General features: G+C 41.8%; 2 pseudogenes across 2 annotated transcripts; one reads left to right on the top strand and one right to left on the bottom strand.

The window, feature by feature from the left end:
• The first annotated feature begins 712 nt into the window (after positions 1-712).
• On the top strand, positions 713-2,206 carry LOC309958868 (ferritin light chain-like; annotated as a pseudogene). Its single transcript has 2 exons — positions 713-718; positions 1,571-2,206. The product of its transcript is annotated as a ferritin light chain-like (transcript).
• A 13,305-nt stretch (positions 2,207-15,511) lies between these two features.
• On the bottom strand, positions 15,512-18,668 carry LOC309959062 (UDP-N-acetylglucosamine--peptide N-acetylglucosaminyltransferase 110 kDa subunit-like; annotated as a pseudogene). The gene has a single exon. The product of its transcript is annotated as a UDP-N-acetylglucosamine--peptide N-acetylglucosaminyltransferase 110 kDa subunit-like (transcript).
• Positions 18,669-19,092: the final 424 nt, after the last annotated feature.

Here is a 19,092-nt window from a genome sequence, read left to right on the forward strand (position 1 = left end):
GACCAATAAAATCATTTTAAATCTCCTCAGACGATGCCAATGTCTAGCCAGAACTGAGAACCAGCGGACTAAGCAGAAGGGGATGTTTCTACAAAGATCTCTCAACAATAAGTCCTTTCACCCAATCAGATTTACCTCCCCGCAAAGGGCTAAAGAACGCTAGTGTTGTCCATACTTGCTTAGCTTTAATTAGCACTTGTGACTTGCCCAAAACCTAGATCATGTTTCCCCTAAATTTCATGTTATTCCCTACGTTTTTCAAACCCAGGGCTAAGGGGTTTGCCAAGATGAGATTTTAAGTGCTCACACAGGGGAAGTCCCTGGCAAACCAGGACAGCGGTCCCTCTACATTGAAATGTAAAGCATCCTAAATAACCCTGCCACTGCTCCCAGATCCTAGTCTGTGCCAACCAGTGGAGAAAAGGCATTCTCCATTACTACCACGGCAAATGCTGCTGTACTTGCCTTGGCTGGTCCCTATCTTTTCCAGGCACCAATCCCCTTCACCTGCTGGTGGACGCTTTGGCCAGCTGACAATGCAGATATTTTCAAACTTTAAGGTGAATAAAAATCATCTGGAGGGCCTGTTATAACAGAGATCACTGAGCCCCACCAGAGCTGCTGATTCCATAGGGCTGGGACAGGGCCCTAAAACTTGAATATCTGACACATTATCAGGGGACGCTGGTAAAACTGGTCAGGTTGTTACCGAATGCAGGTTCGTCTGTCTGAAGCACAGTGAGGCCAAACAAACCTAAAGGCTGGAGTCTGGAGCAGAGAAAGGTTTATTGCAGGATCGAGCAAGGAGAGGGGTGGCCCGAGTTCCAAAACACCCTGAAATCTCCAAAGGATTTCAGCAAAGCATTTTTAAAGGCCAGGTGAGGGAGGGACGTCCCAGGGAATGTGATCAGCTCGTGCACAATCCTCTGATTGGTTGATGTTGAGGCCACAGGGCAGGTAACATTATCCATCCTTAGGTGCCAGAAGGTCTGGGGGCTACGTGCTCATGATCATCAAGGAGTTAATTTCTTCCATTGGGTGGTGGTTTTTAGCATCTGAAAACTCAAGAAATATGCCTGAGATACTATTATCGGAGTACTTCAGAGAGGAACTACAGCAGAGGATATGGGGGATGGGTCTGTCCTAGGAAGGCCCCATAGGGTACTGCTTGGTTACAAGGTGACCATACTTTGAGAACCACTGCTCTAGTGGCTTGGAATGTTCAGAAAGTAATGGAAGAATCCCTTCCCAGGTCTAGATTCTAGTATCGCCAGCTATTTTGGTGGGGGGAAGGGTAAGTTTTGTCCTTGCTTGGACTTCTTGTTCATTTATATCAAAGCCTATTTGAGGCAGTGCGCTCGGCAGTCCTGCAGTTCTGTCTTTTGCTTCAACAGTGTTTGGAATGAACAGACCCAGGGACGCTCCTTGCTCCAGCCCCTGACCACCCTCCAACCTTTCTTCCTGTCGCAACCTTTGGAATCAGCCACTCAGCTATCCTCAGCCTCCAGGACAGGCCAACACCGTTTTTTGAGCTTAGCTCTTTATCACTGATCAACCACGAGTTTCCCAGGTTCGTCAGAATTATTCCATCGAGGTGGAGGCCGCTGTCCACCGCCTGTTCAACATGCATCTGGGGACACTTACCTCTCTCTGAGCTTCTATTTCGACAGCAACAATGGGACTCTGGACAGTGTGGGCCACATTTTTCGCCAACTGGCTGAGGAGAAGTGTGAGGGCGCCCAGCGTCTCTTGAAAATGCAAAACCAGTGCTGTGGCCGCGCCCTCTTCCAGGATGCGCGGAAGCCTTCTCAAGATGAGTGGGGTAAAACCCAGGACGCTGTGGAAGCTGCCATTCTTAGGGGGAAGAGCCTGCACCAGGCACTATCAGATCTGCGCGCTCTGGGTTCCGCCCGCGCAGACTCCCACCTCTGTGACTTCCTGGAGAGCCGCTTCCTGGAGGAGCAGGTGAAACTCATCAAGAAGATGGGCGACCACCTGACCAACCTCCGCAGGCTGGCTGGTCCGCAGGCTGTGCTGGGCGAGTATCTCTTTGAAAGGCTCACCCTCGAGCACAAACAGGAGTCTCTGAAGTCCAGCGGCCTCTGAGGAGCCCCTCTGGCATCAGAGCTTCTGCCTGAAGCCCTGCTCTGCAGCTACTAGGCAGCTTTGTAACCGCCCTGGAGCCCTCTCCCAAGCCTTGGACCAAATGGAAACAATAACGCTTTTTGCAGAAGGAAAAAAAAAAGCCTATTTGAAACACAAACAGAATAAAGAGGAAAAAAAGAAATATATATATATATCTATAAGTATATATATATATATTCATGTTTTTTTCCTTTTTTAAAAAATTTATTTTACTGAAGTATAGTTGATATACAATGTTGTGTTAGTTTATGCTGTACAACAAAGTTATTCAGTTATACATATATATAATTTTTCATATTCTTTTCCATTATGGTTAATTACAGGACATTGACTATAGTTCCCTGTACTATACAGTAGGACCTTGTTGTTTATCCATCATATATATAATAGGTTACCTCTGCTAATCCCAAACTCCCAATCCATCACTCCCCCACCTCCCCCTTCCCCTCGGGAACCACAAGTTTGTGTGCTATGTCTGTGAGTCTGTTTCTGTTTCATGGATAAGTTCATTTGTATCATATTCTAGATTCCACATATAAGTGGTATCATATGGTATTTGTCTTTCTCCTTCTCACTTACTTCATTTAGTATAATAGTCTCTAGGTCCAGCCATGTTGCTGCAAATGGCATTATTTCATTTTTTTTTATAGCTGAGTAGTATTCCATTTTATATATATCACATCTTCTTTATCCATTCATCTGTGAGTGGACATTTAGGTTGTTTGCATGTCTTGGCTATTATAAATAGTGCTGCTGTGAACATAGGGGTGCATGTATGTTTTCGAATTATAGTTTTGTCCAGATATTTGCCCAGGAGTAAGATTGCTGGATCATATGGTAGCTCTATTTTTAGCTTTTTGAGGAACTGTCATAGCGTTTTCCCTAGTGGTTGCACCAATTTACATCCCCACCAACAGTGTAGAAGTCAGTCAGAAAGAGAGAGACAAATACTGTATGCTAACACATATATATGGATTTAAGAAAAAAAAATGTCATGAAGAACCTAGGGGTAAAACAGGAATAAAGACACAGACTTACTAGAGAACGGACTTGAGGATATGGGGAGGGGGAAGGGTAAACTGTGACAAAGCGTGAGAGAGGCATGGACATATATTCATGTTCTTTTAACATATGAATTGCCCCACTTTATCTGTGTGAAATAAGTTTGTTCCCGTTATTGGGCTGCTTCTCAAGCTTTGCTGCTCATTTGAATTACCTAAAGAGCTTTTAAGAAAAACATTGGTGTCTGGGTCCCAGCCCCAGAGATTTTGATTCAGTAGGTCTAGGGAGGAGCCTGGGCACAGGGAGGTCTCAGAGTTCCCCAGGTGATTCTAGTGTGCAGCAACTTTGGGAACCACCTCTTGGCTTCAATCCAGCTAGTGATCAGATATTAAATCTAAGACACATGGGCTAGTGCGTGAGCTCTAGGAAGATTTGTGCCAGGGAAAATGATCGATAGTTGTGTTACTTCTCTGAAATGGATTGAAATTTCCAATTAGCATGAACAGGGGAGGGTGAATGGGTGAATGCAATAAGGTGTATCATTTACGTATTGCCCTATGTGTATGGCTAGAAGCTTTTGCAACTGAGGTCTGCCCTACTTTTCATGCTAATGGTAATGCTTGTCCTCCTAATGCAGCTGTAAACTTTATAAGCCCATAGGTAGACAGCATCACAAAATATTTACCCCTCCCCACTGGCCCACTCTCAAGCTTCTCTCCCCTTCCCCAATACACAAATGTACATCAATGCTCTTGACCAATATCAACATATTGACCTTCAATTCTTCTACTTTGCAGCTTCCCTCTTATCAGGACATGTCAGCATTTAGTGCAAGGACAAATGCTTGCCTCTTGGTGAGTAATGTGGACAATGCCTCCAAGAGACAAACAGCCCTTAGGGAGGGGGAAAAAGTCTTTCAAAAATGTTGATGCCCAGAGGAGGCATTTTCAGTCATCTCAGCTTAGAGGTCAAATATCCAAAATTAAAAAGGTTAAAAAAAAGAAAAAGAAGAAAGCAAGGAAGAAAAGAAGGAAACAATTCTCTTATCTCATAGTAATAAGGCAGTTTTCCTTAAAAAAAAAAGACTTAAGCCTTAAATTCTCTTTCCTAATCAAAATGTGCTTTTCCGTCTTTAGACTATTCCTCTTATATCCTGTATTATTCATGACGTTTAATTCTTGAAATAGCACATGGCTGAAAACAGAAGCTAACCTCTTGTCCACTATGAATTAAATCTTCTTTTCCTAGGACCTGTCTACAGTGTACAATTTGGGGTTTGCCAACATAATTATTTTTTCTGAAATAAGTTACAGCATTTTGCCTTTTCAATATATAGTTATACAATATATTGTTAACACAACATAGTTAATATAGTCAATATAGTAAATACAACTATAACACACGTGATATGATGCCACTGGTGATTTTCTTCATCCATGTAATTCTGAAATTTGACAGTATAGTTTTCATATTCTAATGGGCTGAGTATTACCTTTGCAAGGATAGAACAATAAAAGAAATTCATAATATTCTCGTGTGGTTTGCCCCTGGGGTGGATTACCATAATGGGGGGATATTTGAGCCTTTCCCCAAGTCATTAAAAAACCTCCAGCGAGCAGCCCCTTGTCCTCTCCAGGGAGTGGGGGGAAAGGATCTTTAATCATAATAATCCTGGGGGGAGAAATCTCAGAAATAAGACATCTGCTTCTGTGCCTTGTTGTTTTGCAGAATAGCAATGATTGCTTTAGCAGCTTCTATTGCCATGTGTGTACAATAAGTAAATGAACATAAATTGAATGAACGCATAAAAGAAGGATAAACCCACCCAGCTTAACAAATCCACTCTCTCACCTGCTGTGCCCTGAAACATGAAAGAAAGAATCACGGGATCATAAGGATTAATAAAATAACAGTCTCTGTTAACAATATTGACAGAAGGTATAGGAAAATTTGTCTGATGTGGGACCAACAGCTTAACTGCTTAATCCTTTTTTTTTTTTTAAGGGCAACTCATTCATTTATTGTTTAAAGATTGCAAGACAACTTCTGAATTTCTGTAGCACAGTTTAAATGTTTTACTGTTTTGATAAATCAGAGTATAATAGAAAAAACAATTAGTTTCCAGTAATATCTATATCTCTATTCAGAATTAAGTCTTCCACAGACATGTAACCTGGAAACAAAATCCTGTTACAATAAGCAAAGCTTCAACAGAGCTGCTACTTTTCGGGCCAGGGAAAGGTTCATCCCTATAGGAGGAGGATGTGCTATGTAAAATGGCTGCAAGGTCACAGCCTTGAGGGCGCTGGAAGTCTATTATCCTATCCCACATTAAGTAGTTTGGTGAACTTCAAACGTCCGTTCATCTGCAACCAAGCTGGCAAACTTTAACTGATATTTCAAGCAGGTAAAAAATAAATTAAAAGAAAGCCTTACACTGATGTTCCTTGATTCACACTGTTAAATGGTTCATTAACATGTAATTCTGGCTAAGAATTACATTTGAGACTCCTTGCTCAGATTTTGGTTAACAGTACAAATCTTTGAGAAATTCAAGTTCTTATTAATCAATAATTTGTCAGCTAGGCTACATTCAGGCATCAGCTGCAACTACAGAATAGGTGCACTGCCTCAGCGCTTTGGAAAGACATAATCTAGAACACTACTAGCAGACAAAATATCTGTTACTAGACAGCACAGGTGCAGTACAGCAAGACAAAAACATATATTCATGTGTGCCGCGGACCAGCCGGAGAAAGAGGATTTCACCGCCCAGGGTCAGAAGGGAAGGGGTAAGGAACTGAAGTAGCACCGAAGAATGGGGTCAGAAGGACCAAGACAATTGATGGTTGCAAGGCAAATTTTATTGCGCTACAGTTGCAGATTATCTAGACTAGAAATCGGAAGGTTGCCAGATGGTGGTTTACATTACCTACAGACTGTCTCGGCTCAAGGTTAACTTCCCTGGGAGGAAACCCATAAACCCAGAAGCATCAAAAATAACCTGCATGTGCAGGGGGAAGACAGCTTTGCTTGTCTCATTTTACATTCTTTCTGATCTCTGGGCCCTGGTGATTTATCTCCCATGGAATGGCACAAGGAGGGGAACAAGTAGGGACAGTCCCTTCGAGCAGCGGCGGCATGCCTGGCATGTCCTTACCTGCTCTCAAGGCTGACTGCTTCCCACAGGTCTTTTTTATTTTTTAACTTTTGCTGCAAAATAATTCCATGAAGTTTAGTGCCGAGAGTAGTGTACTGTTGCATGAGGATACGAAACAGACATGAGAAGATTATTATCAATAATAGGCAAATTATGGCCAGGGTAATAAATCCTGACAACCTTCCAGTAATCCAAGACTGAGGGTTTAACCACTTTAAATGATCCAGTAAAGTTTGAATTACATCTTCTGGCGAAACATCATCAAGATGTGTATTTTGTATATCCTGAATTTCAGCATTTAATTTCTTAAGATCAAGACTAATATTATTATCTGACCAAACACTCAGCAGATGCATTTTTACTTTTTCCCATTCCCAAATACAGTCACTGTACTTTTAAGGAGTAACACACATCCATGTATACTTTGCATGACAAGCTAAACGCATCCTCAATTTTAATGCTGCCATCTGATCTCCAATCCCCAAAATTGCGTTTTTAAATTCATCTAACTTGTTATTAATCCATAAATATATGTGACTTTGTAAAGATAAAGCAAGACTGGTATGTTGAGATAACTGATTAGCAAAGTGAGCATGATTAATACTCTGTGAAAGAGCAAGACCGGCAGTAGCCACAGTAGCAGACAGAGCAGCCGACGCAAGTAAACTTACTATTAGCCACCCAAGAAAGCGTCTCCTCTGCAAGGCTTTAGAGACTTCCACCCATGCCTGTACTCCAGTATCTTCATACCAAGGTTCTCTCAGATGTACAGGCACCATAACATACATGGGTTGCTTTAGTATAAGCACAGATTGCGTTCCTGCAGAAGGGAACATACAACTGCTAAAAATACAATTAACACAGCTAATATTATATCCTCCTTTGGAAGAATTACCAATGTTAATAGAACCACACAAACGTGTATATGGAGGAGCAACACAAGTTATAACAGGTGTATTGGAATAAGTTAGAGCTAGTTTCCATATATCCCAGTTCTTTTGAAATGTGATAAACCTATCTATGATGGGAAAAGAAGAGATAAGAATTGACACCTTGGTATAATCTATAGTACACCATATTTGGTTATTATTCCCAGATGCATTGCAATGTTCAAAATTGGATCCAGGAAAGTTAACGGTCGTAAGGGGAGGCAATTGATTTTTTGATTTTCTGTTAAGCATAGTAACCTTACGTCCAGCTATAAGTATCCCTTGTCCTCCAAGTAAACACTTCATACAGAAATAATTTCCTGAATCTTCACCTGTAACCTTGGCTATAGTAATAGCGGAATCCCTAAGTGGTGAGGCGTATGAGATTTGACCTCTAATATTAATAGCTTGCCCATTTTATACCAAATGATGGTATCCTTAAGATCCTCTCGTCGGCTGGTAGCCGGGCATGTAAGAGTAATGTTGGTTCCTGTAAAACGAAGGATGCCTGGAGAGCCTGACAAACTAATTGATTGATCCGTTCCCTCATAAACATCTGTATGCTCATAACTAATAGCCTTTACACATCCAGTTTCCAGATTCAATGGGCTAAGACAGACAGGATGGGTACTAAACCAGTTAGTATAATTTACAGACATATTGATTTGTTTTATATTCCCAATAAGAGGCCCATAAACACTTATCATTGTAAAATACAGGAAACTCTGCTTCAGACCAAGATATGGGTTGTAATAGTGGAGGATAAGGTACATAGGCCCAGTAAGTTGCTGCATTAACAGAGGGAACACATGAAATGGTTGCCAACATAACCAAAAATAAAGTTACAGGTGTAACAGGATTATTCTGTTGTTTCACTGACTCTTGAGCTCATGAAACCAGTTGTTTAATTTGTCCCCAAGTTGGAACAGCACTCCTTTGAGTCGTCCTGGCAAGTGGTCTCCTCTTCTTCTTCTTCTTCTGAATCAACACTGTCAAATTTTCAGGAGAGGTGCAGAGCTTCTTCATCTTCTGAACTAGGTGAGCTATGGCGAGCCATCTATTTGCTTGACTAAGCGCTCAGGAAGCCAGCAAAGTCCAGGCACTGATCTGGGAAAGATACACACGTGACCACGTCCCCAAATCAACACAGGATCAGGACCACGCCAAGTGCTGGTTGACGGATCTTTCCAGAGGACCTCCGGAGATTGAGAGGCCAATCTTGGCTCAGCCACCAACCTTCCCCCTGCAGAGCAGCCAAATTTGTCAACAGTGAGAACATTTAAAATAAACAGAGCATGATTTATAAGGTTCTGTGGTGTTGTTCTATACAATTCCCCCCTTTTTATTTTTTCAGTAGTTAGCTTTAAAGATCTATTTGCACGTTCTATAATACATTGTCCTTGAGGGTTATATGGAATGCCTGTAATATGGGTAATTTTGTAATGAATTACAAAATGTTGCAAAAGCAGCGGGCCCATTATCTGTTTTAATAATTTTGGGAAGGTTCATGAAAGCAAAACAGTGTAATAAATGAGTGATAACATGTTTAGTAGCTTCTCCGGTCTGTGCTGTAGCACAGAGGAAACCAGAATAAGTATCGATAGTGACATGAACAAACTGTAATTTCCCAAAAGACGGAATACAAGTAACATCCATTTGCCATAAATGTCTAGGTAATAATCCACGAGGATTAACAACATAATGTGGAACAGGAAGGTGAGGTAAGCATTGTGGGCATTGCTTAACAATTTGTCGGGCGGCTTCACCAGTAAGGGAAAATTGTGCGTGTAATGTAGCCGCCGACTGACGGTGTAAAGCGTGCAACGGCTGTGCTGCTTGTGAAGCAGTTTGATCATAACTTACCATAATATGAGGGTGTCCAGGACATGGACCATGAGTATCAAGAGTATGAAGATAATGAATGCAGTACATTAGCCATTCTTGACAGCATGATGAACGGAAAGGAGGAGTACGGTAAATTGGGACCTGTCCTGCTTTAGGGAAAAGAGATTGAGGAGGAGGAGTAACTTCAACTCTATTCTTGGGAGGAAAATGTACAGGATAAAGATCACGTTTAGATCGAGTTAAAACATCTGCAGTCGCATTAAGTTTAGTCAATGGACCAGGCAAGTTAGAATGAGCACGGATATACAGACCTGCAACAGGACCATCATGGGAACGAATAAGCTGTTGAAGCAAACAAAAAGAGGATGATAATTCAGGGTCATTAGTATGTCCTATGCTCTCAGTCTCCAGAAGAAATCACAAGCTAATAAGATATTTACTATCAGAAAACAAATTAAAAGATATAGAAGGCAAATGTTTAAAAGACATAATGACAGCATACAGTTCAACACGTTGAGCTGAAGTCAAGGAAGTTTCTTTAACGAGGTTTGTTCCGTGGTCAGTGATTACAGTAGCCACTCCTGAAGAAGAACCGTCCGTAAAAACCAAAGGTACATGAGGAACAGGCTGTTGCCTAATTATAGAAGGAAAGATATGAGTTAAGTTTGCTGAATTGGATCAATTTATCAGCAGGGTAATGGCGTTCCAAGGTACCTGAAAATCCTGCAAGAGCAAGACCCCATTCATTATTATGTTGAAAAAGTCAATTTTGTTGACTAACTGAATAAGGGATAATAATTTGAGAAGGTTCTATACTTATAGGTTGTAAGCATCTAGTTCTACCTTGCATTATTAAATTACTAATAAGTTCATAATAAGGGTTAATAACTTTAGAGGGTGTAGATTTCATATGAATCTATTCAATAATTCCAACAGTTTGCCATAAGACGGCAGTAGGCACATGAGGAGTTGGACAAATTATTAAGAAAATTGGAAGGTGAGTATGAATTCTAGTTAATTGTGTAGAACTGATAGATCTACTGACTATTTGTAAAGCTTGAAATCCTTCTGGAGTCATAGAGCGTGAAGAAGAAGGATCTGAGTCACCTTTAAGATTATCAAACAAAGGCTGTAATTGAGCAGTAGTAAGTTTTAAGGAAGGCCTTAGCCAATTAATATCTCCAAGTAATTTTTGAAAAGCATTTAATGTTTTTAAATTATCAACTCGAATTTGCAGTTTTTGAGGCCTAATAGTAGTGTTATCAATATATTTTCCCAAATATAAAAATGGAGATTGTCTTTGAATTTTTTTTGAGGCAATGACCAAGCCAAATGATTGTAAGGACTGTTGTAAAAATTGAAAAGCAGTCTCTAATAAAGAAATATTATCAGTGGCTAAAAGTATATCATCCATATAATGTATGAGATATAACGATGGAAACCTTTTTCTCACAGGAGTCAAGGCCTGAGCCACATATTTTTGGCATAATGTAGGACTATTTGCCATGCCCTGAGGCAATACTTTCCATTGAAATCTCCTCATGGGTTCCTTAAAATTTAAGGAAGGCAAGCTAAAAGCAAAATGTTTTCTATCTTCAGGAAACAAAGGAATAGTGAAAAAACAATCTTTTAAATCTATAACTAAAAGATGATAATTGTGTGGTATGGCTGTTGGAGAGGGTAGGCCTGGTTGAAGAGCTCCCATTATTAGCATAGTTTTATTAACAGCTCTTAGATCCTGTAATAACCTATATTTTCCAGATTTTTTCTTGATAATAAAAATAGGAGTATTCCAAGGACTACTGGAAATTTCTAAATGCCCTAATTGTTCCAGTACTAATTGTTCTGCAGCTTCTCATTTCTCCTTTGTGAGGGGCCATTGGTCCACCCATACAGGGTCATCAGTCAGCCAAGTAATTGGATCAGCAGTGAGTGGAGAATCCAAGGCGCCTAAGAAAAACCCAAACCTTGTCTATCACTTTTTATTTTCACATCAATAGGACAGACAGTTCCTTGTTGATTTGTTCCCAGCCCTTTTGTGGGAAGAAATCCTTGATACAACATCATATTAGAGACTTGAGAGTTTGGACTATAAAGTAATACTCCCATTTCTTTTAATATATCTCGGCCCCAGAGGTTTAAAGGCAGCCCAGGCAAAACATGAGGCTGGAAATATCCTGAATGGCCCTCACTATCTTGCCATTAAAAAAAACTGACTACTTTGCATAGGAGAAGAACTTTGTCCTATTCCGTGAAGTTCTGTAATAGTAGGACTAATGGGCCAACGTTTAGGCCAGTGTACCTGCGTCATAACAGAGACATCAGCTCCAGTGTCTAACAAACCTGAAAAAACCTTTCCATTAATGGTTCATTTCATTTCTGGACGTTCTTTCCCTATCTTCTGAATCCAGTAGGCAGCATTAGACGATCCAAAAGCCTTTGTTTCTCTCTTTTGATGTTGTAAAATTTGTCCATGAGGTACAAAGGGCAAAAGTAGCAATTGTGCAATTTTATCACCAGGAGAAATAGTTATTATATTTTTAATAGTTTGTGCCATGACTTTTATTTCTCCTTCGTAGTCAGAATCTATGACTCCTGGCATAACAGTTAAACCTTTCATGGCGACACTACTTCTTCCCAATAATAGTCCCATCAAACCCTTGGGTAAAGGTCCACAGATGCCCGTAGAGAGGGCCTGAGGACCCATTTCAGGAGTTAATACATATCGGGCGGAGGTACTGAGCTCCAGTCCTGCGCTTCCTGGTGTTGCTCTGGAGAGCGAGGATATTGTATGTTTCTGTTTTTGGTTAATGTCTGATTGATAATTTGAGGAGGATACACAGACATTGCCCTTATTATTTGTTGGGGCCGGGGAAGGCCCCGGGAGGAGTTCCCCGACAGTGGTGGCCCATCCTTGTGGGCCACTGAGCAACAATCTTGTGCCCAATGTTTCCCCCTATTGCATGTAGGGCATAAACCAGGGATTTTCTGACCATCTGGAGGTTTCTGAGTAGGGAAGGAAGGACTAGGGTTAGAATTAAAAGATCTACATTCTCTAGCAAAAGGACCTGCCCTTTCCGCATTTAAAACAAGTCTTTGTTTTCTTTTGATTGTTTTTAAACCCCACGTTAGTTAATGCTGCAGCCACAGCAGCACCCTGTATATAAGTAGGCCCAATGCCTGCACAAAGGCGAATATAAGCCTCCAATGTTCCCCGTTTTCTCCAAGGTCGAATCGCAGCCTGACATGCCTTATTAGCATTCTCAAAAGCAAGCTGCTTAACTACAATCGTACCAGTGAGTCCGTCCGCAATGAGTCTCCCCACCGCCTGTGACAACCTATCTACAAAATCAGCGTATGGTTCATCAGGTCCCCGTCTAATTGTTGAAAGGTCCTCAGTTTTGTGTGTAGAAGGACATTTCCTCCAGGCTTGTAATGCCAAATGATTTATTTGAGGATAAGCAACAAAGGGATAAGTTAATTGATCTTGTAAAGAAAGATATTGTCCTTCCCCAATCAGCATATGATAATCAACTGGAATATTATGGGCAGCATTCTTTTCTGCTTGTTCAGCAGCCCGTTCATAAAAATCAAACTTCCATATTAAATAATCTCCACCATTTAAACAAGCTCGTGCAATAGACTTCCAATCAGCGGGGGGAAGAGCTTCTCCTGTCAACCATAGCAGCAGTAAAAGGAGCAGTGGGCCCATATTGAGCACAGGCAGATTTTCAATCTTTCAAAACTTTAAAAGGGAGAGCCTGATGCTCCCTAGTAGCTTGTTGAGGATTATTAGGATCAGGTCTCTCTATGACGGGACAACAGAAAATAGGATCTTCTCCTCGTTTTATGGCTCCTTGTACAGCGTGCTGCAAGGGACTGAGCATTTTTACAGATGTAGATTTTTGAGGAAGACAGTCCTTATTAACCTGCAGCTTTCTCACTGACTTATCTATCACAGCCACTAGAAAATCATCCTCAGGACATTTCTCTCTTTTATGTTTACAAGCCTCATCTGTTAAGTCAAAATGTTCCTCTTCATCTAAAATATTTAAATTAATTAGCTCTTTCGGTTTAGGAAGCGGCGACACAGTAGCTGATAATACAGTCTCTCCTTCTGTCAGAGGCTTATGTTTTTCTGACTTTACATTCAAATCAACACTATCATGAGAAGAATCTAAACATATTTTTATCAGATTCCACAAACTATATGTAACAACAGGAGTATGAGTAGGCCCTCGAGACTCGTAATAATTTTTTAAATCTTCTCCAACTTTCTGCCAGATTTCTATGTCACCAGAGCCACCATCAGGAAACCAGGGAGATACACCATGGATATGCTGTAAAAATTCAGTCAACAATAAAGTTCAGAAACTTTATTACCCCGAGCTTTAAGCATCAAAAGTAAAACCTGAGCAAATAATTCATACATCTTTGAGCCCTTTTGCCCCATCTTATTTTACTTCTGACTATTGCCTTATGCCTCTATTCGTTTCACTTTTACTGGTGGCCACACATATTTTGCATAAGGGTTCTCTTACCTGCACTTTCTTTTTCTTTTAACTGCCTTCACGCTTCAGGTCCCTGTTCGAGTGCCACTTGCCGCGGACCAGCCGGAGAAAGAGGATCTCACCCCCAGGGTCAGAAGGGAAGGGGTAAGGAACTGAAGAGGCACCGAAGGGTGGGGTCAGAAGGACCAAGACAACTGATGGTTGCAAGGCAAATTTTATTATGCTACAGTTGCAGATTATCTAGACTAGAAATCGGAAGGTTGCCAGATGGTGGTTTACATTATCTACAGACTGTCTCGGCTCAAGATAAACTTCCCTGGGAGGAAACCCATAAACCCAGAAGCATCAAAAATAACCTGCATGTGCAGGGGGGAGACAGCTTTGCTTGTCTCATTTTACATTCTTTCTGATCTCTGGGCCCTGGTGATTTATCTCCCATGGAATGGAACAAGGAGGGGAACAAGTAGGGACAGTCCCTTCGAGCAGCGGCCGCATGCCTGGCATGTCCTTACCTGCCCTCAAGGCTGACTGCTTCCCACACGTATGTTGCCTTGTTTAAGCCTCAAGCCCTCGATCCTTTGTTGAAATACAATAATTTCATTCCTATGGTTTTCAATACCAAAAACTCAACCTCCAAGAGGGCTAAAGTCTAATTTGTACTCCAAACCAAGTAGCAGTGCAGTTCGCTACTACTGAGACTGAATCCATAAAGACTTCAAGACCACGTCCAGAAGACAAGTTATTATATATAATACCCTAGAAGGTCTGAAACATAATTATCATATACATAGCTGGTCCTTCAGAGCTTTTTACCTATAACATGTTTTTTGATGAAAGTTATTTAATGTACTGGAGATAACTGTGACTTACTGATCAAATATTTGAATACTTATACTTACCTGGGATTTCATTTCTGCTGAAAGAAAAAGGAAGAACAGGACTCACTAAAACAAACAAACATACATTAGAAATGAAAGTAAAAATCTTAACACACACTATCACTTTTGGAAGCAGCATAGAGGGGCAGTCAACGGTAAAACACTGGTGAAATAGGTCAACACTCTAGGCCAAAAATCCATTATTATTATCATCAGTGACAGTACCACAACTGTGCCCTTCAGAATTAATAATCACTCCTAAGAATCTTCATTCGGCACCAAATGACGCGGTTAAGAGAAACACTCTGGGAGGTTTTGAATCAGACTTGGTTTTTTGTTAGCCAAGTTACAGGAGAATTTTTAAAGTGGGGGGAAGGGAAGAAGGAAACGGACCAGGAAAATAATTTAAGCCATCATCTATAAACCAACAAAGCACTGATAGTTCCGAACATTATGTCAGACACTAAAATGACTGATATAAGCTCAAGTGGTTTACACAACCTATAAAAAGACTATACCAGCAAAGTCCCCATTTATCTGTAGAGTTCAGAAACTAAAACAAGGAATATTTTAGCTTAAAAGCTTATCTCAAGAGAATCATACACACTTCACATGAATAAAAATACCTGAAACCAAACATTTTTAAAAGCTCCAATACCCAAAATATAAAGAAAAATATTAATTCAGAAGACTCAATCAATCCATGATAATCACAAAACGGCTGGGCAATCTCTATCTCCCTTCCACACTAACCATCCATCCTATGGAAGACCAAGGGAGATCAGACCTTCCAGACTTACCTTCCAGACCTTCCAGACACCTGGCTGCTGCAAAATTCTATGGAGACTCCTTGTGGAACAGCAGTTTCCCATCTCTTGTGTCTCTCCCTATCATGATCATGATCATGCAGGAAGCAAGTCTGGCTGTGCTATTTCTTATCATTGTCTGTCACCCATCTGCAGCATGGTATTGTACAGATAAGGAAAAAGTAGTTCCCTTTCCCCCAGAAGGTTGAGGCTCAGGTACAGGGTAATTCTCCTGTGCACACAGTCATTATTTAGGCCGACTCAGTGACTTCAACAGGCTTAATCATGTGATCAGGTTTGTTGCCAGCTGCGTAATGCTCCCACATCTGTAGATAGAGCCGCTCTAGGTCCATCGTGTATTGTTTGGTGTTGAACAGAGGGCTAGATGTTCTCTGCTTCCAGACTTTGCCACGAAGTTTCTTCAGGTATTCTAGATCAGTTCCCAGTTTCACAGCTATGTCTTCATATTCTTGTCTATTTTTAGCAATAAGCTCACGACAGCCTAAACAAGTGAGCTGGGAAGCTGCAACTCGGGAAGCAAGAGTCTCTCCTGGCATAGTCACCATGGGTGTCCCTGACCAAAGGACATCCATCCCTGTGGTGTGTCCATTACAGAGTGGAGTGTCCAAGCAGACATCAGCCAGCTGGCCTCTCCGAACATGTTCCTCTTTAGGAGCAACAGGTGAAAAAATGATACGGTTCTGGGGAAGGCCCATATTTTGTGCATACTGTTGAATATTAGGTTCTCCTACTGCTGGAAAACGCAACAGCCACAGTACACTATTGGGAACACGCTTCAGAATATTTGCCCACATCTGCAAAGTAGATGGGTCAATTTTATATAACTGATTAAAGTTACAGTACACAATGGCATCTTCCGGTAACCCGTACTGAGAACGTGTGGTTACAATAATGGTACGGGGAACCTCCTCTCCAGTGGCAGCCTTAATGTTGATCTGGGTAGTTGCCAGTCCATTGCTAAGACTGAATCCATTAACTGTTATCTGAATTTGTCCTCTGTTAATCATTTCAATAACTGCCTCTGCAATAGTATTCATAGGAATGACAGGCATATTAAGAGCCGTATTACTGCTGTCTGCGTTGTCTCCTCCATCAGGACATTTCATCTTGACAATCTGCACATCTGGGAGACTATCAAGAAATGCTTTGAGGTCGATGCCATTCAGCACAATCCGATTGTCATAAATGTGCCCATTGGACTGAAAATCGATGACTGCCTTCTTCTTCAGGTGAGGGAACATATTAGCATGATCACCAATAAAGAAAGTATGGGGCATATAAGCCAGTTTCTCAGAATACTGCTCAGCAACTTCAGCAGGTGAAGTTTCCTGATCAGTGATGATATAATCCATGAAAAGCACGCCACTGGTCCCAGGGTAGCCCAGCCACATTGCCTGAATAGGAGCTGGCCTGAGAGCAAAGAGTTCATTTCGAGCACCCCTGGTATAACCATTCATATTTACAAGGATGTGTATACCATCTTGATGGATGCGATCAGCTGCTTTCCCATTGCATGGAATCTGAGAAAGATCAATGAAATGATGGGCTTCTGCCATCACCTTCGCTCGGAAGTTTGTGCCATCATCTGGGCTCAGGGCATAACAGAATACCTCAAATTTATCAGGATTGTGCATGCCTGGAATAGACTGCATAAGATGAGAAGTAGGATGATTCCCAAAGTCAGAACTCACGTATCCTACACGCAGTCGACCATCACTGAGCTTCAAGTCTTTTGGATGTTCGTACGGTGGTTTATGAAGGACACCGATCTCATCCAAGCAGAGGTTCCCATGGCTCTCAGCAATAGCCTTCCTGAAGCCATGAGAAAGAGGATAGAGCATACTATGATGAGGCTGCACAGAAGGCAACCTATTCTTCTCCAGCTGGTCAGCCACAATGCTGACCAACTACTTCATTCGCTCATCATAGTCTGTCCAATCACAGACAATCTGCAGGCAATGAGCCAAATCACAATAAGCGTCAGGAAAATCAGGTTCAAGCTTCAGAGCAGTGCGATAAGAAGCAATTGCTTCTGGAATATTCCCTGAATACTTGTGAATGGAAGCCAGATTGCTGTGGGCATCCGCAAGTGCAGGGTTAATCTGAATGGCACGAGTATAACACTGCAAGGCTCCCTGAACATCCTGCATCTCCTTTAGAGTGTTTCCCATGTTACAGTAGGCATCAGCAAAAGTAGGACTGATTCGAACAGCCTCCTTATAATGCATCAGAGCTTCCTGCAGTTTTCCCTGCTGCTGCAATACACTTGCTAAATTTGAATGGGCAACAGCAAACTCTGGGAAGACTTCTAATGCTTTACAATACAAGCGAACTGCCTCTTCAATGTTTCCCTGGTCTCCTTTGATATTGGCTAGGTTATTCAGAGAGTCTGCATGGATGGGACACAGCCGCAGAGCTGTATTATAACAATCTTCTGCTTCGGCAACACTGCCCTTCTCTTCCAGAGCGTTGGCTAGGTTGCAGTAAGCATCAGGGAAATGTGGTTGCAACTCAATAGCTCGCCTGTAGGTGTCTATTGCCAGATCTATCAGGCCTTGCTCATAGTATACACAAGCCAGGTTGGCATGTACCACTGCATGATTTGGGCTCAAGCTTAGGGCACAAAGGTAAGCTGCCACAGCTCTGTCAAAAATCCGTGCCTCTTTCAAGACATTTCCTAAATTGATATAAGCATCCAGAAAATTGGGGTCAAGGGTGACAGCCTTTTCAAAGTGATGAATTGCAAGCCAAATCTCCCCTTGTGCATTGAAAACACAGCCAAGATTACTCCAAGCTACTGCAAAGTTCGGTTGCGTCTCCATTGCTTTCAAATAACATGCCTTGGCTCCTTCCAAGCGACCCAGGGCTTTGAGCAGGTTCCCCAGGTCACTGCGAACACAGTACAAATCAGGATTGCACTGAAGAGCAGAGACGTAAGCTTGTACTGCCCCTTCCATGTCGCCTGCTGCTACCAAAGCGGCTGCCAGGTTAATATAACCATCGATGAAATCTGGTTTGAGATGCAATGCATGCCGGTAATGCTCAATTGCTTCCTGCAACTGCCCTCTTTCCTTGTACACATTCCCCAAATTCGAATAGGCTTCTGCCAGAAGAGGGTTCTGTTTAATTGCCAGAGTACTAAAGTGGGCAGATCTGTCCAGCCTTCGACACTGGAAGTGTAGAGATGAAAGTAATAAAAGTACTCCAGTATTGTCTGGCTCTTGTCTCCACAGCTGCATGCAGTGTCTCTCAGCTGCCTCAAAATCTCCTGCCTGATACTCTCGATGTACCAACTCAGCTAACCCTTGGAAGGAAAGCATACGTTTCGTTGGTTCTGTGCTGTCGGCCACGTTGCCCACAGAAGACGTCATCTGGAGGGTCTGCAGAGAGTGATAAAAGGGGGTAATTGAGTCCCGCTGCCGCCAGTACTGGCAAGAATGTTTCTAGAGGTAGCAAATACGAGGGCAGCAGCCGTACCACTGCTTTGGCAGGCTTAAGCGGCGGCAACAGTTACAGGCACCGAACCTTAGGAACTCTGGTTGGCCATCTACCTCTCACGCTCTTGAAATCTTAATTCCTAACCCTGCCCTCTTCCACCATTTTTCTCCTCATCAGGGAATAAAAATTACCTATACACTTGCCTTAGAAGAAATCAGAAGTCAGTAGTCCAAACACTTTTTAAAATTTTGTTTTCTGTCCAGTTGGAAAGGAAATACATGATTGACTTTACTTCATCATTCATATAATCAATGTGGAAAACATTAGGGCCGTGAATTTCAATACAGTAAGATCAGA

This window comes from Leucopleurus acutus (assembly GCF_964270905.1).
Source record: "Leucopleurus acutus genome assembly, chromosome: 3".
Classification (NCBI taxonomy): Eukaryota; Metazoa; Chordata; class Mammalia; order Artiodactyla; family Delphinidae; genus Leucopleurus; species Leucopleurus acutus.